The 21344-nt window shown below is 36.5% G+C and overlaps 1 protein-coding gene and 1 long non-coding RNA gene across 8 annotated transcripts in view; one reads left to right on the forward strand and one right to left on the reverse strand.

Annotated features, from left to right (window-relative positions):
* Positions 1-16340, reverse strand: part of CTNNA2 (catenin alpha 2) — a 1548366-nt gene extending 1532026 nt beyond the window's left edge. Inside the window, exon 1 of one of the 4 annotated variants that reach the window (XM_056824737.1) lies at positions 16220-16340. The gene's annotated coding sequence lies outside the window, so the exon portion shown is untranslated. Of the gene's footprint in view, positions 1-5856; positions 6446-16219 lie in introns of those variants that run through there. The other 3 variants (XM_001364449.4, XM_007477790.3, XM_007477791.3) reach the window with 3 other exon arrangements.
* LOC103092851 (uncharacterized) overlaps positions 6484-21344 on the forward strand; it is a 50601-nt gene continuing 35740 nt past the window's right edge. For 2 of the 4 annotated variants that reach the window (XR_008917916.1, XR_008917915.1), the window contains exons 1-3: positions 6484-6853; positions 7548-7597; positions 12578-12687. This is a non-coding gene — a long non-coding RNA (uncharacterized LOC103092851). The remainder of the gene's footprint in view (positions 6854-7547; positions 7598-12577; positions 12688-21344) is intronic. The other 2 variants (XR_459738.2, XR_008917917.1) reach the window with 1 other exon arrangement.

Raw genomic sequence — 21344 nt, forward strand, 5'->3', positions numbered from 1 at the left:
TTAGTTTCCTCGTCTCTAAAATGGGAACCTAACTTACATGGTCATCGCAAAGATAAAAAGATAATATTTATAAAACATTTCACAAACTTTAAAGTGCTATATAAATACTAACTATTAACATTATTATAATTTCTTGAAATATGGTAGCCACAATTTTGTTACTATGTTCAGGAAAACCAGTGATTTCTTAAATTATCACTTGACCTGGTTTACAGGACAGATGTTTTTGTTGATAGAAACCTGATGTATTCTATATTTCAGTCTTTATTTATATCATAAAATTTATTATTGTTGTATAGAGCTATTGGATTTTGTTTAGTTTATCCTAATTTTCCTGACATCTATCACTTTGATAAAGTTTTTCAACCCCTATTCTATACTATTGATTTCCTATACATTTATTTTCTACAAAGCTCCTATATGACTTTTAATTTCCTATTTAATCTATTGCTCTACCTGATATAATATCGCTAGATTCCATCCTCTTCTTCATTCTACTCACATTCTACTCACACAATACTACCATTCTACTTCAAGCCCTCATCTCCTCCTGTCTCAGCTATGGCAATATACTTTTAATAGGTTTTCTTGACTCAAATATCTCTTCTCACAAACCCATCCACTACAAAGTGATTTACCTAATATATCAATTGGTCTATTTCAATCTTCTTTTCAATAAACTCTACTAGCTGTTCATTGCCTCCAGTTTGATGGACAATAGCTATATCTTCTTTTTTTAAACCCTTGCTTTCTCTCTTGGAACCAATACTGTGTATTAGTTCCAAGGCAGAAGAACAATAAGAGTTAGGCAATAAACGTTAACTGACTTACCCAGGGTCACCCAGCTAGGAACTGTCTGATGCTTGATTTGAAACCAAGATTTCCCAAATCTAGGCCTGGTTCTCAATCTGCTAAGCCACCTAGCTGCCTTCCCTATATTTACTTTTTGAAAATCCATCACAACTTGGACCAACCTCTTCCCACCCTGCAGTCAAACTAGTCTCTCTATTCCTAACACTTTAACTCTAGGCTCCATCTTTTTGGATTGGCTCCCTCCCAATCCAGAAATATATTCCCACCTCATCTCAATATCTCAGAATCCCTTGTTTCCTCAATGGAGTGTTCTAACAACATCTTCTAGAAGAAACCTTTCCTGATCCCCTTACACACCCCACCCCAGGACCCACTGTCTCCCAACAAATGTAAATCCATTCATTTTTGCCTTTTTATCCCTATCTACTAATATTGTTGTAAGTATTTATGAAATACCTAAGACTTTTTAATTAATTATTTTACATTACTAATTAAGGAGCACTGAGAAGTGGCATAAAAGTTTGTAAGATAATTGAAAGATCTGAAAAAAGAAGTACAATACTACCACATGGGCTCAACAACCAATGACTGAACCCATAAGCTCCATTGGGTCCCTTCAAGTAATATCAGAAGTTTTAGATGAGGATTAAGATATCCAGAAAAAAAATGGGCAGATTAGGGTTTAGCAAAGCACATAGAAAAATGCCACAAAGGAAGAGAAGGTATGGATAGGTTCAGATATGCACCACTGAAGGATGTGTCCAAATCAATGCTAGCCCAGATCCATTGGTGGACAAATGTATCAGTGTATTCTTTTTCAATATATTGAAAGTATCCTTCACTAAAATCCTCTTCATTTACAACTGAGGCTTGAAGATGACCCTGAAATCTGAAAAGCACTACCAAAGGAACAAAAGCCTTAGTATATCATCAAGTAGGCCACAGAGCAGTAGATTTTATCTGTCATAACTCAACAAAGTCTAAGTAAGAGAGGGGTCAAGACCTGTTGTTGAAGAAAAATAAGTCAATGAAAGAGCATTTTTCATTTTTCACATTCTTTCCAGATAGTAACTAAATACTAGGGATACAAAAAGATGCAAAAATAGTCCCTGACCTCAAGGAGCTTGATTCTAAAAGTAAAGACAAAACATATATAGATAAGTATACACAAAATATTAACAAAAATATAGGAGGGAAAGACACCAGAAAGGTCTACTAATAGAAGGTACTGTTTAAACTGTCATTAAGGAATCAAAAGATTAAAAAAGGCTGATGTGAGAAGGGAGAGCAGTATTGCAAGCATGAGGACAGCTGGTGTAAATGCACAAAAATACCCATACAAAGGAAGGAAGGAAGGAAGGAAGGAAGGAAGGAAGGAAGGAAGGAAGGAAGGAAGGAAGGAAGGAAGGAAAGAAGAAAGGAAGGAAGGAAGGAAGGAAGAAAGGAAGGAAGGAAGGAAGGGAGGAAATAAAAAAGGGGAGGAAAGGAGGGAGTGTAAATAAAGGAAAGAAATTAATATTAAGTACCTACTATGTACCTACCACATACTATGCTAAGCATTTAATTAATATTATCTTATTTAATCTTCACAACCTAGGAGGTAAATGCTATTATTTCCCCCATTTTACAGTTGAGGAAACTGAGGCAGTCAAAGGCTAAATGACTTGGCCAGGGTCAGAGAGTTATAAAGTGTCTGAGCCCAGTTTTGAACTCTGGTCTTCCTGATTCTGGACCTAAGGCTCCATCCACTGTGCCATCTCATTGCCTCAGATAGTATATTAAAGAAAGTTAAAAGGACAACAGGAGCAATCAAAACTTCTAGGAAATGTCTCAATATGCTAGCATGCTCATTCTAGCCTGGACACTGTTACTTACACTATATCTATTACATTAAATACACTCATCCTCTAGTCAATTGTGTATTAAAAGATTACTCATTCTCTAGGTTTCATTTCAGTCCTTTTTCCATAGAAACTCTTGCCCTTGTTGAAATCTTGCCTATGAATTTGTGCAAAGCTTTACTTCCTAGGTAGCAATTAATCATATAGTATTTAGTATTTTTTCTATATTTCAGATTTATATATTTTACCTTTAGGACTGTACTATATATCTCTATGTACATATATATGTAGATAGATTGATAGATAAAGAGATGAATGAATAAAAGAATTTTACCTGACTATGCCTGATATTCCCCAAAGTTCTAAAGCAGACACTGGAAATGTAAGTGAGCATTATTAGTATTCACAGGACCAAGTAATTGAAGACAGAGTTTTAAGAGGTCCCTCATTCACTTCCTGTCATTTGGAGTACAATTAAATCTTCATATTATCATTACTATTTTCTCTTCTGGATAACTTTTTTATACTTGATTACAATTATAACATTTTAATGTAAATGAAACTTTTCAAATTAAAAAAAAAACAATTTTGATTTTTAAATGAATAGCTGGTTAAAGGGTAAAATAAAGAAAGCCTGTCTTTCCATAGTAAGTACAATATAAAGAATTGGGACAAAGAGAATACCTAAAGGATTATATTTTGTCTTTAAAAAACTCTACCAACAAATAAGCAGTGGGGACAGTGTAGCCGGACATAAAAGGACATGCGGCCCTTTTAAAAAATATAACCAAGGAAGAGGATTTAGAGAAAATGGCATCAGAGTCCAAAGGGGCCTCAGAGTTTTAGTAAATTGAGTTAAAATTAATTTGGTACTCTCTGGACTAATTTTTAAATAGTAACAAAGTATTTCATTGAATCCAAAAGCTTTTGGGGAGCTTAGAAGAAGGAAGAGGGGGAGAAAAGCCTTTTTAGGGACAATTATAACATTAACTAATAAACTCTCTGAAGCACAACATTTAGAGTCCAGAATTCTTCATGATGATTGGAGTAATGTTAGATGACCACCTGAGCTTCTGTCTCATGGGTTATGATGTCAGCAAAATCATAACTGGAATTGCAATTTTATTGTGTACAATGGGGAAAGGAGAATCATTGCATAGATTAAATTTCCCCAAATACATATTTGGTTGATTAACTGTATAAGTTCTTCAGAAACAATAAATCCCTCTGACAAGCAATTGTATTGGATTTTTTTGACTGCTGTTTTATATTTACATAAAATATACTCCATAATATCATGTAATAGTATTCAAAATAAAAACAAAAATCAATAATATTTCTATAAATCTTTCATAAAAAGTTTTAATGAATTTGTCATATATATATATGACAATATATATACTTATAGCCCAACTCCCCTTCCCAAATGTACCACATCTAAATTTTTAATAGAAGTGAAATATATCTTAATCTTTTTCAATGATAAAGAATTTAAACAAAAATGTAGAAAATAAATATTCCAAATACCCTCCTTCTAAAAGATATTTTCACTCTTTACTGGACCTTACATAGTAAGCATTTGGGGATGTTTCTGTGGTGCCAAAATATAAATAAACTTCTGAGTTCAGTGTTAGAAATAAGGAAATTGGCTGGACCACTGTGTTACAGGGTAAAATGTAGATTTTATGGGGAAATAATGACTAAAAACTGTGTTTTTAAAAGAAATTATTTCCATAGAACAAATAAAACTCTGCCATCCAGATAGCCTCCCTAGGCAATCACCAGAAGATGCAGAACTATTTTCCTCTTTTTTTTTTCTTTTAAAGCTGAAAAAATAAGAGGGTGAAATGAAAGGCATCTAAGTTCCCTTTGGCAAATATACCCATCCCTAATATAGTTAAAACAATCAAAGTAATGCACATCAAAAGCATATGCAATACAATTCTATTCCTCCCTCATCTGTTTTACCATTATTCTTTATGTGAAGTTAACCCACTGAAGACCAAAGGTATATTTTTCACTGACGTATTTCATACATATATATATAATATAGATATATAAATTGCTGTAATTTCTGTAATTTTTCCTTGTGATTCTTATTTTTCATATCATCCAAATACTCCACCAAGAAGAAGGTTTCAGTTGTATCCATATACACAGATTAAAGTTTGGAGAGTTTTCTGTCTTTGAACTAGACGGTGTGACAGAACCCAGGAACACCCATGTTCAATTCCAAACCAAATATTAGGCGGGTGGTTTGAAATTTTCAAGCCAAAGAGGCCTAGGGGGAAAACGACACAAAACCCTTCCACTGTCACCACCCTTCCTCTCCACCCCCCGTCATTCTCCCCAGGCTCTCCTCCTTTTTTCCCCTCTTTTCCTAGTGTTTCCTCACTGAGACAATCAGAGTTTCGGGGAAACAAAACCTGGCTAAAAATTCCTGAGACCAGGGATCTATAATGCATAGGAATGGGGTGGGGTGGGGGAGCTGGTGGGGGTTTAGGAAGCAAGGATTGAAAAAAAATCAGACAATAAAAGGGGAGTAGAGAACTGCTGCCAACACATCCAAGTGCTCCTTGTCCTTCTCCAGTCCAGGGGGTGGGGAGGGAATATGCAATAAAAAAGAAAAGAAATAGCTTCGTGTTCCCATCCTCTTTCGGGACTAACCCCAACTTGCAGCTCTTAAATCTGTGTTCCAACGACCCTGATATCCAGTGGTCCAAGGAGCAGGTGAGCATAGTCCTGTGCCCTGGTGTGGATCAAAGTGCACTGGATTTCTGATTCAGGACAGTAGTGGATAGGGATGCTCCCAAGAAGGAATAAGGAATTGGGGTTGGGGAGGATGAACTGTCGGGATAAGAATAAGACCGGGTGGGATACTGGAGACAAGGGATGAGCGCCTAGGGTCCTGGGAGAAAGCGAGGGCACTGGGAATCGAGGAAAGGAGGAAAGAAAGGAAGGAAGGAAGGAAGGAAGGAAGGAAGGAAGGAAGGAAGGAAGGAAGGAAGGAAGGAAGGAAGGAAGGAAGGAAGGAAGGAAGGAAGGAAGGAAGGAAGGAAGGAAGGGGAGGACCACGGGGCTAGGAAGGAGGGATGAAAGAAAGGGTGGCAAGGAGAAGGGAGAGAGGGATGTTGGGAAGGAGGGAGGGATGGGGAGGATGGAGGGATGCAGAGCGGGTGGAGGATGCTGCGCCCAGACTCACCTCCGTGGGTTGGGGGAGAATCTCCCTCTTCCTCCTCCTTGGTGTTTCTAGGTGTTCCTCGGGCCGGCGCCGGCGGAATCAGTGAGCGGGCACCTGCGGGCGGCGGCGGCGGTGGCGACGGGCGCTGCCGCTGCTGCTGCTACTGCTGCTACTGCTGCTGCTGCTGCTGCTGCTGCTTCTGCTGCTGCTGCTAGTGCTCCTGGGGCTACTGGGGCTTCTGCTGCTCTTGGGGCTGCGGGCTCCCCACCTCTCCGCCGCACGCACACACTCGCGCATACACACGCGCACACACACACGGGGCTGGACACGAAGCCGTCTCTCCCCCCTCCCCACCCCCCGCCCTCACTCCCTGCCCGACTCTAGCCCAGCAAAAGCCGGGGCCGCCGCTGAACCTGGGAACAGCAGCTGCCACGCCAACGGCTGCCGCTAGGTGGGGAGCGGGACGGAGCGAGAGCGCAGGCGCTGGCGCTCCGGCGCCCCCTTAGCCCCCCAACCCCCGCTACGCCTGCCCTGGGTCCCTAGGCTTGTCCGCGCGGCGGCGCGCTCGCGCACTAAAGGCCGGGTGGAAAGGCAAGGGGAGGGGCTGCTGCAGGTGGAGCGGGGGAGGGGACGCCGCCTCAGGGCGCAGGTGCTGTGGCCATGGCAACCGCGTTACTAAGAGGGCGGGGAAGGGATGCTGCGGGAGGGGGAGGAGGGCACCAGGACCACAGAGCAGAGATTTCAGATGAGAGCGCTAAACCTCCAAAAGCTTCTGGAGGCCAGGGACAGTGACCGCTTAGCTGCTGTTTTTGTAGCCCGCGCGCCCAACACACTGCCAGGCACATAGAGGGCGGGAGGAGGACAAGGACTGTACCTGTGTTTTTATTTGTTCAGAAAACTCTTAGAGGAGGAACTACTTTTAGCAGTGCAGATCAGCACTTTATGTTCAACTTACAGTCTTTGACAAGTGTTGCCCAGAGAACTGAAAGATTGTGACTAGCATAAAGTCATTCAGCAAGTATGTAAAACAATATAATGTAGCACATTAGCAGAGCCTCAGATACACCCTGATGCTTAAATGTATGCGAATCTTCTCTCACTAGCTATGTGATGGGGTGGAAAGAGGGAAGTACTTATTAATCCACAGGGAACCATTTCTACCCTCAAGAAGTTTACATTCATAGGACCCTAGTCCTGCAGATACCTAATACTACTACCTTTCTTTGGTTGATTGTCTCCAATGTAGCCTGCATATAGAGATAGCAGTTGCCCAATGGTTAGAGCACTGGGTCTAGAGTCGATAAGACTTGAGTTTGAATCCAGCCTCAGAAATTCCCTGGCTGTGTGATTTTGGGCAAGTCACTTCACCTCTGTGTGCCTAGGAGGCAAATAGGGGGCTGAGGGGATAGAGTGTTGCATCTGGAGTCAGGAAGACTTGGTTGTAAATCTGAACTCAAGCGCTTCCTAATTGTGTGACTCTGGTCAGTCATTTAGCCTCTGCTAGCCTAACAAAAATAATTCACTGGAGAAGGGAGAGGCAAACTATTCTAGTATCCTTGCCAAAAAAAGCCTCATGGACCATTGCTTTACCCATACAATAACCCACATAATAACTGTGGGATTCTGGGACCTTTAAGCTTAGTTCTGAAAGCTTAGAATATAAAGTCCTTAACGTCAGACTATCTCTTTTTTGTCTTTTGTTGAATTTCTAGAGTTGGCACCTGAAAAATATATGAAATGATTTCTAGCTATGTGACATTGGGTGAGTCACTTAATTTTTTATATACCTAGGAGAGACAGTTAGGTGGCTCAGTGGACTGGCTGGGCCTGATCAGGAAGACCTGAGTGCAAATTTAAATTTAATTAATTAAATTATTTAATTTAGCAATTAAATTAAGTAATTATTTTTGGATTATTTGTTATATTATTCATTAAATATTTGTTATATAATTAAATGTAACATTGTATATTATATTCTATTATACATCTATTATATTTTACTAATACATTTGTTATTTATTATCAAATATTAATTATTGTATTGAATTTAAAATTATTATTAAGTGCATAATAAATGTTTGTTAATTATTTGTGCATTGGGTAATTTTCTAAGTCTGTGAATTGCTGAGAATATTTCCTAACTGTACATAAATGAAATCATGAAACATAATCACATATTCATCTCAGAGTTGTGAAATCAAAAATTAATATATAGAAAGCAGAAAATATTACATAAATGTCAGTTTTTTTCTTAACAGTCCTCATTGCTACAATATTTTGGGATTTACAGAGAATCACTGGGCTTGACTTGGAGTGGAGTCAGGCAGACCCTGCATTCAGATCCTAGATCTGGTCACTGTGAGATATATATATATATATATATATATATATATATATATATATATATATATATATATATATATACACACACATGTACATGTACATGTATATCTCTGTGTATATATGGACATATATGTACCCATATATACATGTGTGTTTATATATTTACTTTTGGATAATTATAACAATTTAGTATAAATATCAGTTATTCAACTGCTTCCCATATTCCCTTGCAGAAATTCTTTGGTATCATTTTCACTGATTTGATTTTATAGAGAAGAAACTGAGGCTGATAAAGATGAAACAACCTATCATTTCTCTAATTAGTGATAGCTATGACTCAAAGCCATCCATCCTTAATGATGACTTTCCATCAAACTATTTAACCCCACAATAATTTTCCATCCTTTTAACTTCTATAACATTTGTTTGCACCACCAATTCTGTACTCAATCCCTGTTCTACTCTATTCCCTGTATGTCCTTAAGCAAGTCATTTATCCTATTAACTTTAGTTTTTTAATTTGTAATAGGATAATAATAATTACAGTGCAAACTCATGTATAGAAAAAAAAACATTTAAAACAACAAAATAAATGAGTTTTCCTTTCCCACAAAACTTGTGATTATGGTCATTTTTCTCTTTTAAAAATAATTGTACTGCTATTTTTAGTGTTATCTATACTTCTCTGATTCCCTTCTAAAACATATATGCATATGTACATATTTCCCCCTTACAGTGTACATAGTGCTGTCTTCATGTATGTATATAAATTTGAAAGAAAATATCAAAAGAAAAATGAGCAAAAGTGAATAACATTAAGGGAAAGTCTGACAACATAAAAATAGTACATACCTGTATGACAATCTATGTAAGAAGCAAGAAATGTAGAGGGGAGACATTGTCTTCTCATATCTCTTCTCTGAGTTCATGATCATTCTCTCTAATTTTGCAGTATTCTCTTAGATTGTTTTGTGGTGGCTCTTTCCATTTATATTATTTTAGTCCTTGTGTCAATTGTTTTCTTGGCTCTTCTTACTTCACTGTAAATTAGTTCATTTAAGTCCTTCCATGTTTCTCTATATTAGCCATATTGTTACGGCACAGTGGTATTTTATTAAATTCAGATGTTGCCATTTGTTGAGCCATTCCTCAGTTGTTGGTCTTTTTTCCCAATTCTTTGCTCCTACATGAAAGGCTGCTATAATTATTTTGTTGTATATGAGGACTTACTTCTTATCAGTGGCTATGGTAATTTTCAATAAGTATTTCATGACTGAATTAGTATTTCATATCACTTGAATTCCTCCTATTCAGCCAGTTCTAATTCAACCTTGCACTCCCCCTCTGACCCCAGCACATCATCATAGGGGATATCCTTTATATTCAGAGGTCATTCCTCCTACTTCTTGCCACAAATGCTCCCCACAACACCTCAGCATTCCCCTATACCTTGGGACTTACCATCTTTTAAACTGAAAACTATTACCTTGTGTCTTAGATTACTCTAAGGCAGAAGAGTAATAAAGGCCAGGCAATGGAGGTTAAATGATTTGCCCAGAGTCACACAGCTAAGTGTTTGAGGCCAGATTTGAACCCAGCACCTCCCATCTCTAGACCTGGCTCTCAAACCACTGAGCCATCTAGCTTCCCTTAGGGACTTAGTCTTCTTTTTTAAAAAACTCTTACTTTTGTCTTAGAATCATTACAGTGTATTGGTTCCAAAGCAGAAGAGTGGTAAGGGCTAGGCAATGGGGGTGAAGTGAATTCCCATGGTTACAAACCTAAGAAGTGTCTGAAGCCAGATTTGAATTTAGGACCTCCCATCTTTAGGTCTGGTTCTCAAACCACTGAGCCATCCAGCTGCTTCCCAGGGACTTACTCTTTTAATCAAATATAACCTCTTGCTACAGTGTTCCTCAAAGTAGAGCACATTATTCAAAAAGAGAGCTGAGTTTGAACTTAGGAGATGAGTGATGGACCGTGTCTTTTGACAAGCAATTCACATCACTGCGACTCTTTTTCTTCATCTGTAAAATAAAGGGCCAAACTAGTTGCTCTCTAAAGTTCTTTCTACCTCTAATGATGCATTGGAGTGCTCAGATCAGGAAACCATGAGCTGGTATGAATAATACTGGGATGTTGTTGCTAAAAATAAAACTTTAAAGAACTATACATATATATGCATATATATATATATATATATATATACACATACATAAGTATATGTATGTAGACATTTATTGGCACAGAGGAGCAACTGTCTGTGTGGCCAGACACTTTGTGTCCTAAATCTGGAAAAGACCCCTAAGTGCTCCAGGTCCTCAGCGAACACCTGATGAACTATCTATCTCAGTTCTGCATTTCTTTTCCTTCTTGGCATCTAAAAGATCCCAGAAATTGTAGTGGAAGTTACCAAGCTATTCTAGCCAAGGATTACAAAGCAATGATTATATGCTTCTCTCAGATCTTCTAGGGATACACAAAGATCACCATGCAAAGTTCAAAGAATACAAAATTAGCAATCAGGATACCTGTGTTTAAGGTCCAGTTCTGCTTTTGCATACCATATGACCTTGGCTGAGTCACCTTAGTTGGCTTCTGCATAATAAGATCATTAGTCTGGATGGTCTTTGTCATCAACAACTATATAAATATCCTCTCAATTCAGAGCAAAGACAGTCTTACTGGGAAGATGAACATACTTTATGTCTAGGTTGGTCTCTGCCAGCTTGGAGCTTCTATTATTATTTCTATCTTATAATTGTAAACAGTATCCATTTAGTTTTAAATTGATTCACTGTTTTCATGAAAACAATGACAGAATTTACTCTGTTAAAATTAATCATTGGCTTTGCATCTCCTCAACAAGTAGTATGATTTATTCCCATTTTTCCCTTCATAATTAGGTCTGGTTGAGTGAATCAGATTAGAGAAGTCCAAAAAGATAAAAGTGGTAGAGGGATTGCTCAAAGGCAGCATGGAACAGGAGTGGAAACTTGGGAGGACCAAGTCATGGTTTAGTGGCGGCTGGGTGGCACAGAGAATAGAGCACTGTGTTTGGAATAAGGCAAACTCATCTTGATGAGTTCAAATCTGACCTCAGACATATCCTTACCTGTGTTACCATAGGCAAGTCACTCAACCCTGTTTGCCTCAGTTCCTAATCTGTAAAATGAGCTGGAGAAGGAAATGGCAAACCACTCCAGTACCCTTGCCAAGAAAACGAGGTCGGGAAAAGTCAGATACAATTGAAAGGAGTTAACAAGAACAATAAGAATAATAAGTTATGGTTTAAAAAAAGTAAACTGCCCAGAAGGGATATAAAAGGTATTAGATAGGAAGAGAGGGATGCATTTCTGAGAATTCTTCCCAAAAGCAAACATGAAGCATTTTGCCCAAATGAATGCCAAGGGCAGCTAGGTGGAGCAGTATATAATGTGCCAGTCCAGGAGTCAGGAAGACATCTTCCCGAGTTTAAATCTGGAATCAAACACTAGTTGTGTGACCCTTGGCAAGTCACTTAACCCTGTTTGTCTTAGTTTCTTAATTAATAAAGTGAGCTGGAGGAAATGGGAAATCATTCCAATATCTTAAAGGAGAAGCTATTTTGCTTAGTAAATAGAGCATCAAGCCTATGGAGAGGGAGGTCCTGAGTTCAAATCTGTCTTCCTAACTATGTGACCTTGGGGAAGTCATGTAACTCTATTTGCCAAGTCCTTACCACCACTATTCTGCTTTGGAATTGATATATTCCAAGACAGAAGGTAAGAGTTTAAAAAAAGATGTGAATTCCATGACACAATGGAAGTAATGAAGGTCAGAGACATAAGCAGAATGTGGTTGAATGAAAATAATTAGTCAGCAAAGAGAATCAAGAAAGATGAACAGGTTTATAGTAATTGTGGCCAAAGCATGCTCCCACTATTAAAGAGTTCAAGGATATGAGAAAGGGAAAAAATGGAATGTGCAGTAAGAAGACAAACAACCGATGTATTCAAGCATGATTTGTATCCTTTTCTCTGTAACAGCTTCAAAGTGATAAGCCTAAAGTGTCAGCTGAGTAACTTCTCAAATAACCTTTTAAAGTTTAGCTAAGGTCAGGGTTAGCTTTCATACAATATAATAAGTAAAATCTCTAAACTTGTAACTTTCTCTCTCACATATGTGTACATGGAAGTAAAATGTGTGTAGAAAAAAACAATTTGGTTGCTGATTATGTAATTTTCATTTCCCTTTGTTTTTTTTCCATTGATATCTACTAGTTTAAAAATAATAATTATTAAGTAGTAACATCCAGTAGTAATTTATAACAGAGGAGCAAAAGTGATATCCAAGCAAGATGTTTTAAATAAGAATTAAAATTTTCAAACTCATTTCAACTCTCCATTCTGGCTTGTAGAATGGCACCCTCATCTGCCCTTTTATATTGTCCTTTCTCATGAAGAACCCAGCAGCTCTTTTCAGTCATCAGAGGAGAACCTGGACTTGGCTATCTTTTTTAAGTAGCTGGTAGGTAAATGACAGATATGATTTGTTTTGGGAAAGTCCTGATGGAGTTCTTACTTTTGTCCTGATTGGATCAGAGGGAGGAGACTTTCAACCATTTCCTTTCTTTAAAATAACATATCAAGGATCTCTGAACAGAAAATGGTGGTTTGGATGGAAACAAAATGAATGAATGAATGAATGAATGAATGAATGAATGAATGAATGAATGAAAAAATAAATAAAGCTTCTCTTTCATTTTTTCCCATTTTAAAAAAGTAGAAATTTTTGTTAATCTTTATTCCTTTGTCTTTATATTGCTGATTAGAAGCTGGATGCTCTCTTTTTTTGTCTTTGTTGTCCATTATGTCTTTATTTTGAATCATTTTTATGATGCCTATTGTTTTTATAATATAATAATTTAAATATACTTCCTTTCTACTATGACACTGTAACAAAGACTTTTTTTAAAACAAGAATGAGGAAAACAAATCAGTTCAGAAAAACCAAACCAGCTATCAATGACAGCTGATAATAGTTATTCAATCTTTTATACCAATTTTCTGTTATCTTGGCAATGAAGAATGAGGCACTTCCCCAAAACTTTTTTCTGGTTAGATACTGTTCATTATAATTGTAACCCTTTATTTCAATGTCACAAACCCTATGAGATCAGGTATAAAGCAAGGCTGCCCTTTATCACCACTTCCATTTAATATTGTACTAGAAATGCTCACTAGAGGATTGCTAGAGTAATAAGAGCTGAAAAAGAAGTTAAAGTGATTAGAATAGACAGTGGAGAAACAAAGTTATTACTTTTGCAGATGATATGATATATATAGAGAGAGAATCCTAGAAATTCAACTAAAAACTAATAGAAATGATTACAACTTCAGCAAAGGCACAAAGTACAAAATTAATACACATAAATCATCAGCATTTCTATTTACCACCAACAAAATCCAATATCAAGAGACTTAAAAGGAAATTCCATTTAAAAGAATACTAGACAATATAAAATACCTGGAGGTATACTTACCAAAAACAAACCCAGCAACTTTATGAACACAACTACAAAATACTCTTCACCTAAACAATTGGAAAAACACTTATTGCTCCTGGATGGGCCAAACCAATATAGTGAAAATGACAATCCTACCTAAATTAATTTATCTATTCAGTGCCATACCAATCTAAGTAACACAAAGGTATTCCATAGAACCAGGAAAATAACAAATTCACCTGGAATAACAAAAGCCTAAGGATATCAAGGGAATTAATGGAAAAAATAAAGAAAGGAAGCCTGTCTGTACCAGGTATCAAATTATATTGTACAAAGATAATCATCAAAACAATCTGGTACTGGCTAAGAAATAGAGTGGTGGATCAGCAGTATACATGAGGCAATCAAAAACATGGCAGTTAATGTCTATTGAAAATTAGTATTCGATACAATCAAAGATCCAAGTTTTGGAGGAAATAGCTTACTATTTGACAAAAACTGTTAGGAAAACTAAAAAGGAGAATGGCAGAGATTAGGCATGGAACAGCATCTCATATTATACACTAGGATAAAGGTTTACTTTATCTAGAAATAAAAAGTGACACCATAAACAAATTAGAGGAACATGGAAACATTTCCTTGTAAGAATATGGACAAGGGAAAAATTCATGACCAAACTATATAAAATGTTACAAAAATGAAATAGATAATTTTGATTACATTAAATTGAAAATATTTTGTGCAAATAAAATCAATGCAACCAAGATTAGAAGGGGAAAAGTTTTGGAAAAAAATATTTATAGCAGGCATCTCCAACAAAAGCCTAATTTCTCAAATATATAGAGAATGGAGTCAAACTTATAAGAATACAAAACATTCCTCAATGCAAAAATGATCAAAGGATATGAACAGAGAAGAAATTAAAACTATCTATAGTCATATGAAAAAAATGCTCCAAATCGCTATTGATGGGAGAATTGCAAGTTAAAACAACTCTGAAATATCGCCTCACACATACCAATTTGACTAACATGACCAAAAAGGAAAATGATAAATGTTGGAGGGGATGTGGGAAAATTCAAATGTTAATACAGTATTAGTGGATCTGTGAAGTAATACAGCCATTCTGGAGAACAATATGGAACCTGACTCAAAGAGCCACAAAACTGTCTACCCTTTAAAAAGCCAGCAATATCACAACTGAGTCTATTTCCCAAAGAAACCAGATATAAAAGGACCTACCTGCACCGAAATATGTTATCAGTAGTGACAAATGAAGGAAAACTGAGAGATTATCCATCACTTGGGGAATGCAAGAATGAGTTGTGATATATGATTATAATGGAATACTATTGTGCCATAAGGAATGATGAACATGATGAGTAATAATTATATGACCTGATGCAATGTGAAGTGAGCAGAATCAAGAAGAAAATATGTACAGTAACCGAAGTATAATGTGATAATCAACTGTGAAGGCCTAAACCATTATCAGAAAAGCAATTCTCCAAGATAACCACAAGACTCACAATGAAAATGCTATTCGTAGCCAAAGAAAGAACTATTGGAATTTGAGTACAGATCAGAGTATGCCACCTTCCACTGTATTTCTTTCATGAGATTTCTCTTGTATGTGTGATATGTGTCTTAAATCATGACATGAGAATTAAGGTAATATGTACAGGTATAGCCAATATCAGACTATTCACTGCTTGGGGAGTTGGAGGGGGGTAGAAGGAGAGAAAAATCTGAATTTTAAAATGTCAAAAACAATTGGCAAAAAGTATTTCTATATGTAAAAGAAATAAGGGGGCAGCTGGGTAGCTCAGTGGATTGAGAACTAGCCCTAGAGACGGGAGGTCCTAGGTTCAAATTTGGCCTCAGACACTTCCCAGTTGTGTGACCCTGGGCAAGTCACTTGACCCCCATTGCCTAGCCCTTACCACTCTTCTGCCTTGGAGCCAATACACAGTATTGACTCCAAGATGGAAGGTAAAGGTTTAAAAAAGAAAAAAGAAAAAGAAATACAGTCTTACTTCTTATCAAAGCCTCAACAACGCTTCTCTATTACACAGTGAACAGATAGAGTTCCACTCTATCTACTTCCTTTAAAATTAGCTTCTTTTCCAATAAACTTCCAAGTTTACCTTTATCCAATAATCTGATTGGGATGGTTGAATTCAACATACAGTCCTTCCTATTTCATCCTCATTTCAAATTATCCCATTTAAAAATGGGGAAGGGGAAGCCTCAGTCATAAAACTGTCATCTTTGTTATTTTTTTATCCTCTTTTAAAATAAAAAAAAATTCACTATTTTTTAATGATTGGTGACGCTATATTCTACCAAACTATAATTTGCTTCCATTACAGTTTTAACATTTACAATCTAACCATACAATGACAAGTGAATTTTAATAAGTTGACTGTGACAGGCAGGGAGATGTAATGGATAGAGTTCTGGGTCTAGAGTTAGGAAGTACTTGGTACAAATTCCACCTTTGATAGTTACAAGCTGTGTGACCACAATCAAATCAATTAAATGCTTACTTACCTTTGGTAATTAATGAGGACTTGTTTACTGAATTGAACTAGTTATGAACTGCATTGGTAGAGTTAATTGCCACAGAGGGGGTTCTTTGAGCTGATGAGATCACAGATCCTTTTGTATTCACATATATTCTCTGTGAAAGTTATATTTATTCAAGAATCCAAGAATGTGATGTTTTCGGTTTTACACATTTTGACTCTCAACATTGTATCATAAAGAATCACTTAGTATTACAATGTATTGCCTTAAAGTTGTGACATTGAAGTTCATGTCGTTGAATTGAGACTAATTCACAGGGTCCCACTAAAATGGTCATCCAATTTTCTCTGGAAAACCTTCAGATTTCAGATTCTGATTCTCAGAATATATTTTTTTCTGAAGTTGAAGTCTATCTACCAGCAAAACTTTCATTCCTAGTGCTATCTTCCAGGGCCACGCAGAGCAAGTGTAACCCACGTTACACATGAAAATCCTTCAGGTATTATTGACATAATCTAACCTGAACCCTAGGTATTAACAAGTTAAACTTCAAAGAACTCAGAGCTGGAAAGAGACCTTTTCTTTTCCCAGGGCAAAATATTTCCTTTATACAATTCTCATATGGGTTAATTGAGAAACCTTCTTCATTCTGATCATCCCCCTCTTGTTGCTCTCTGAATTGTCAAGACCTGGATTTGATCCCCTGGATGAGGCACAACACAGCAGGACATGTACTTCTCTTTATCTGGAGTTTATATTTCTAGTAATGTAATCTGACTGACCTAGCTCTTTAGACTGACATATGACACTATTGATTTATAAGCTTGTAGTCTAATAGAACTCCTGATTATTTTTTAGCACAAACATTTTTATATCCATAACTCTCCAGTGCTATACTTGTATAACTGACTATTTCATCCACATAGAACTATTATACTTATAGCTATTAAATTTCTTATCATTTCTTTAATCCTATTTCATCATCCTTTGGAAGGAAGCATGGTATGTTAGGAAAAGAACTGGATTTTAATTCAACCATTCATTCACTCAAAAAATTTTCATGAAAGAAATAAACTAATTTGTCCCCAGCATTGGGCAAGGAACTAAGGATCCAAATGAGAAGAAGAAAAAAAATAGCCATTGCCTTTAAGAAGCTGGCATTCTATCAAAGAGTCCATGAAGACATACAAATCAATACAATATGTACAAGAGATACTTGGTACCAGATCCCATCTCAAGCACTTACTATTTGTGTGATCATAGGTAAATTCAAACATCTCTGGGCCTCATTGTTTTCAACAGTAAAGGGGGAATATGGATCCTAATAGAATATAATATATCTGATATAATTATAGTAAGGTTCAAAGAATATTATGTCCATAAAGTGTTTTGAAAGCTGTGAGTTTTAAAAATTAATAATCAATAACTATTATATTTTATAAATTTTTATTAATAATAAAGTAAAAGAACTGCCTGAACTCAGCCCAGTCTCAGGTCAAAAAGAGGAGGAGGGAGGAGTTATAGCCACTTACATACAATCACACAAAACACGACACAAGAAAAGGGATAAGGATTTTAGGGAATAGAGAAAAGAATTTTGGGTAATGTAGTTTATTTTTGAAGTTTAGGAATTTCTAACTATACATTTCCCCCATGATCATTTGAAAGATTCACCTCCCCAGTTGATCATTTAACCTAATCAACTTTTAAATTACAATAATTTGGAGATAAAAGGGAAAAAGAACAAACCAATGATTGCTAGGTTGAGAAAAAGCCAATTTGGGGGCAGTCCCCTTTAGCATAAGAATATCCATCCAAAACAAAAGAATTTCAACCCCCCATAGTTCAATTCACATCCCAAAGTTCACTCTGGATCTTCTGGTGCAGTGTATGGTCTCGGCAGGCATCTTCATGGCACCTTATCCAAAAGGTTACCCTTTTGGATTTGGGGAGATAGTCTCTTATTCTAAATTAGGTTCAAATTCAAGTCAAAGTTCACAACAATAACAAAGTCCCTCCTGAGGAAAATAATAATGCATTCCCCTCTGAGGAGGATACAGGGATACATGGCTGAGTTATGAGGTATATGAATCAATTTGCAAAAGAAAATACAAAATACAAAAGAAATCTAAACAAAAAAGAAAAAATAACTTGTGGATAAAATATAAAAATCAAAGTCTTATGTCTAGAAAAATCTAAGTAAAGGAAAAACAAATCTATGATAAGTCCTTGAATCTGGGCCCAATTAAAATGATTTAAACAATTATGCCTTTAACCAATCAGTAGCCAGGACTACAGAAAGTTTGCCACATCATGAAAGACAGAAAAGGGACTAGATTTTAGCAGCCAATGGGAGCTAAGATGGCAGTGAAAATGAAGTGCTTGATAGAATGTAGCCCAGAGGAAGTCCAACCTCTGACATATGTCAAAACAGCCACAACCTTGAACCCCAAACAAGTTCATGTCCTCTTGTCTTGGCTCAAAATTACATCAATCCCACTGGTATCTGGTCTCTTTGCTTGTGCTCCATAGGCACTATGCAGGTGCTCTGTGCTTCTTTATCACCATACAATGGCTCTTTTGCATGTTCCTTTCCTCTGTAATCAGGTAGAATCATTAAGCAAAGTCCCTTAATTTTTTAAACAATAAATAGCATTATTTTTATAGTCTAAAGCTTTTTTGGTATGCATGAATATTAGAACAAATGTATTTTAAACTTATAGTACTGCAAAATAAAAAGTTAAAGAAAAATATTCTCAATACTATTGGCATGTGCTTCAAATAAAAAAAGGAGAGAAAACTTTAATTCTATATTGCACATGCAAGGAAAAAAATAATGAAAAAATTTTAAAAATAAAAAAAATAGTTTACAACCAGTGACATTATGTCAGCCAAGGAGAGGTAGAATACAAAGGTTTCTCACCAAAACATCAGATCTATTTCCTTTTTAACTTGGCCATGAACCACACAGTGGCTAATGATGGCAAATGTGCAAAATGATTTTCAGAATAAAACAGTAATACAGTAGATAATGCACATTCAAAGAAGTACCAAAATCCCCAAAATCCACAATAGCCCAGTTAATGATAATAGTAAACAAACCCATTATCATATTTCATATGAATTGCTGTATGATATTTTTAAAAACCTATGAACTGATAGATATTTGTCACAATTTTTACAGATGTAGAAAATCTTTCAACCTTGGCAAATATATTTTTAAACAAAGTAAAACTTATTTGGGTCTTGAACATCACCAAGAAATCTAGATTGTTCTGGTGGAAGTAAATTAAACTGAAGAGTTAAATTATTTTGCATGCACAGAAGCTCTTTGATAAACATAATCAGTGCCTCATCACTAATATAATTGTTGTCCATTATAAGGCCAAATTCTGAACTCTATGCCACTCCATTAGGCAATTTATTTCAGGGTGACATCTACATATGAAACAATGCTCTTTGTTTCTAAGCGATTAAAGAAAGAGCCAGAAGGGAACTTAGAGGAAATCTTGTACAAACTTTTCACTCTACATATAATCTGCTCTTTGGATTTATTCTTCCAATCCACATTGGAACAAAGTTTGGGTTTCCCAGAAAATTACTTTGAGAATTCTAGGGACAACACTACAAATGGCCATGCTCCTCAAACTAAAACTGTCATTTATGAGCCCCCACCAATATGCTTATCTTTTGCAATTAGCCGGTAGACTCAGTACTTAAAAATGATTAGTAGATATGAGCATTTCTTCCAAACTATGGGGAGAACTTTTCTCACAAATATACATATGAGCTTAGGCACAAAGTACAATGGTACCGATGCACATATAGAGAGAGTGCACAACGGCCTATTTAGTCCCTAACTTTGGAACTTTGGGTCCATGATAGATTTTTTTCATTATTTAGCGGAATATCACAAGGTCCTTATAGGATATGACATCAGTGATGGAAAAGTCCATTTGTTTTTCTGCTTGGCTGATACCTTGCAGATAATGCATCTCAAACAGATGGGCTAATATTCTGCCCATATTATGCCCAATAATAATTAAGTAAAACAGATGATGTGTCTCCAAACCTGCATTCTCATTGGACTTGGCTGATGTTCAACAGGATCAGTTGCCAGGAAACTTTTGTCAGACTGGATCACAAAGGTCTCTCAGTCACTGAGCTTGAATTCTAGACTAGTAGATCTTCTGTAGCCTGGACTTGCTCTTTAATAGGCAGCTGCAATCTCAAAGAATTAATCAACACAACATTATTAAGCAATTACTATGTAGCAGGCAATCTGAAAAAGATTGAGGATATTGAAGAAAAGAAACTTTTTAAAAATGTTGTCTGCTCTGAAGGAACCCAAATTCAAATAGGAAAGAGAGCATGTCAATAACTTTCTGAATACAAGATTTATGCAGTGTAAAAATGGAGATGAAGGAAAGACATTCAGCCATAGTTTGGGAGATGGGGAAGGAGAGGACTTGTGGATGATATGACATTTAAACTGAGTCTTACCATAATTCAAGGAAGCTGGGAAGTAGAGATCAGAAGGTAAAGTATTCCAGGCTTAGGAAACAACAAGTAAAAGGTTCAGAGTCAAAACATGAAGTGTCACAAGCAAGGAAGATCAGAAAGCCAGAGACACTGGCTCATAGAGTACCTGGTGAGAAGTAAAATATAAGAATGCAAGGTAGGAAGGGGCCAGTTGGTGGAGGACTTTAAAAGCCATCCAAAATGTTTATATTTGATTCTTAGCATAAAAGAGAGTCAGTGAAGTGGACTGAGTGGGCAAAAATGGGTAAGCCTTGGTTAGGTTTGCACTTTAGGAAGATGATTTTAGCAGCTGACAATGGGACGAAGTAGGGAGAGATTTGAAGCAAGGAGACCAACCAGAAAGCTACGAAAAGAGTCCAGGGATAGTAGAACCACCAGGGGAGTGCATATATGAGTTGAAAGAAGGGGATGTATAAGAGAGATATTATGATGATTGAAAAGATAAGACTTGGTAACAGATGAAATGCATAGGATGAGTACAAGGGAATAAATGAGGATGACACTGAGGTTGCTCCTTTCAGCTAATATGTTACTTTGCTCTTTTTAGCAAAAGCAATGATGTTTAGCCTCATCCCCTTTGATTGCTCCAGGTTTTTCATCTCCATGT

This window comes from Monodelphis domestica, chromosome 1 (assembly GCF_027887165.1).
Source record: "Monodelphis domestica isolate mMonDom1 chromosome 1, mMonDom1.pri, whole genome shotgun sequence".
NCBI lineage: Eukaryota > Metazoa > Chordata > Mammalia > Didelphimorphia > Didelphidae > Monodelphis > Monodelphis domestica.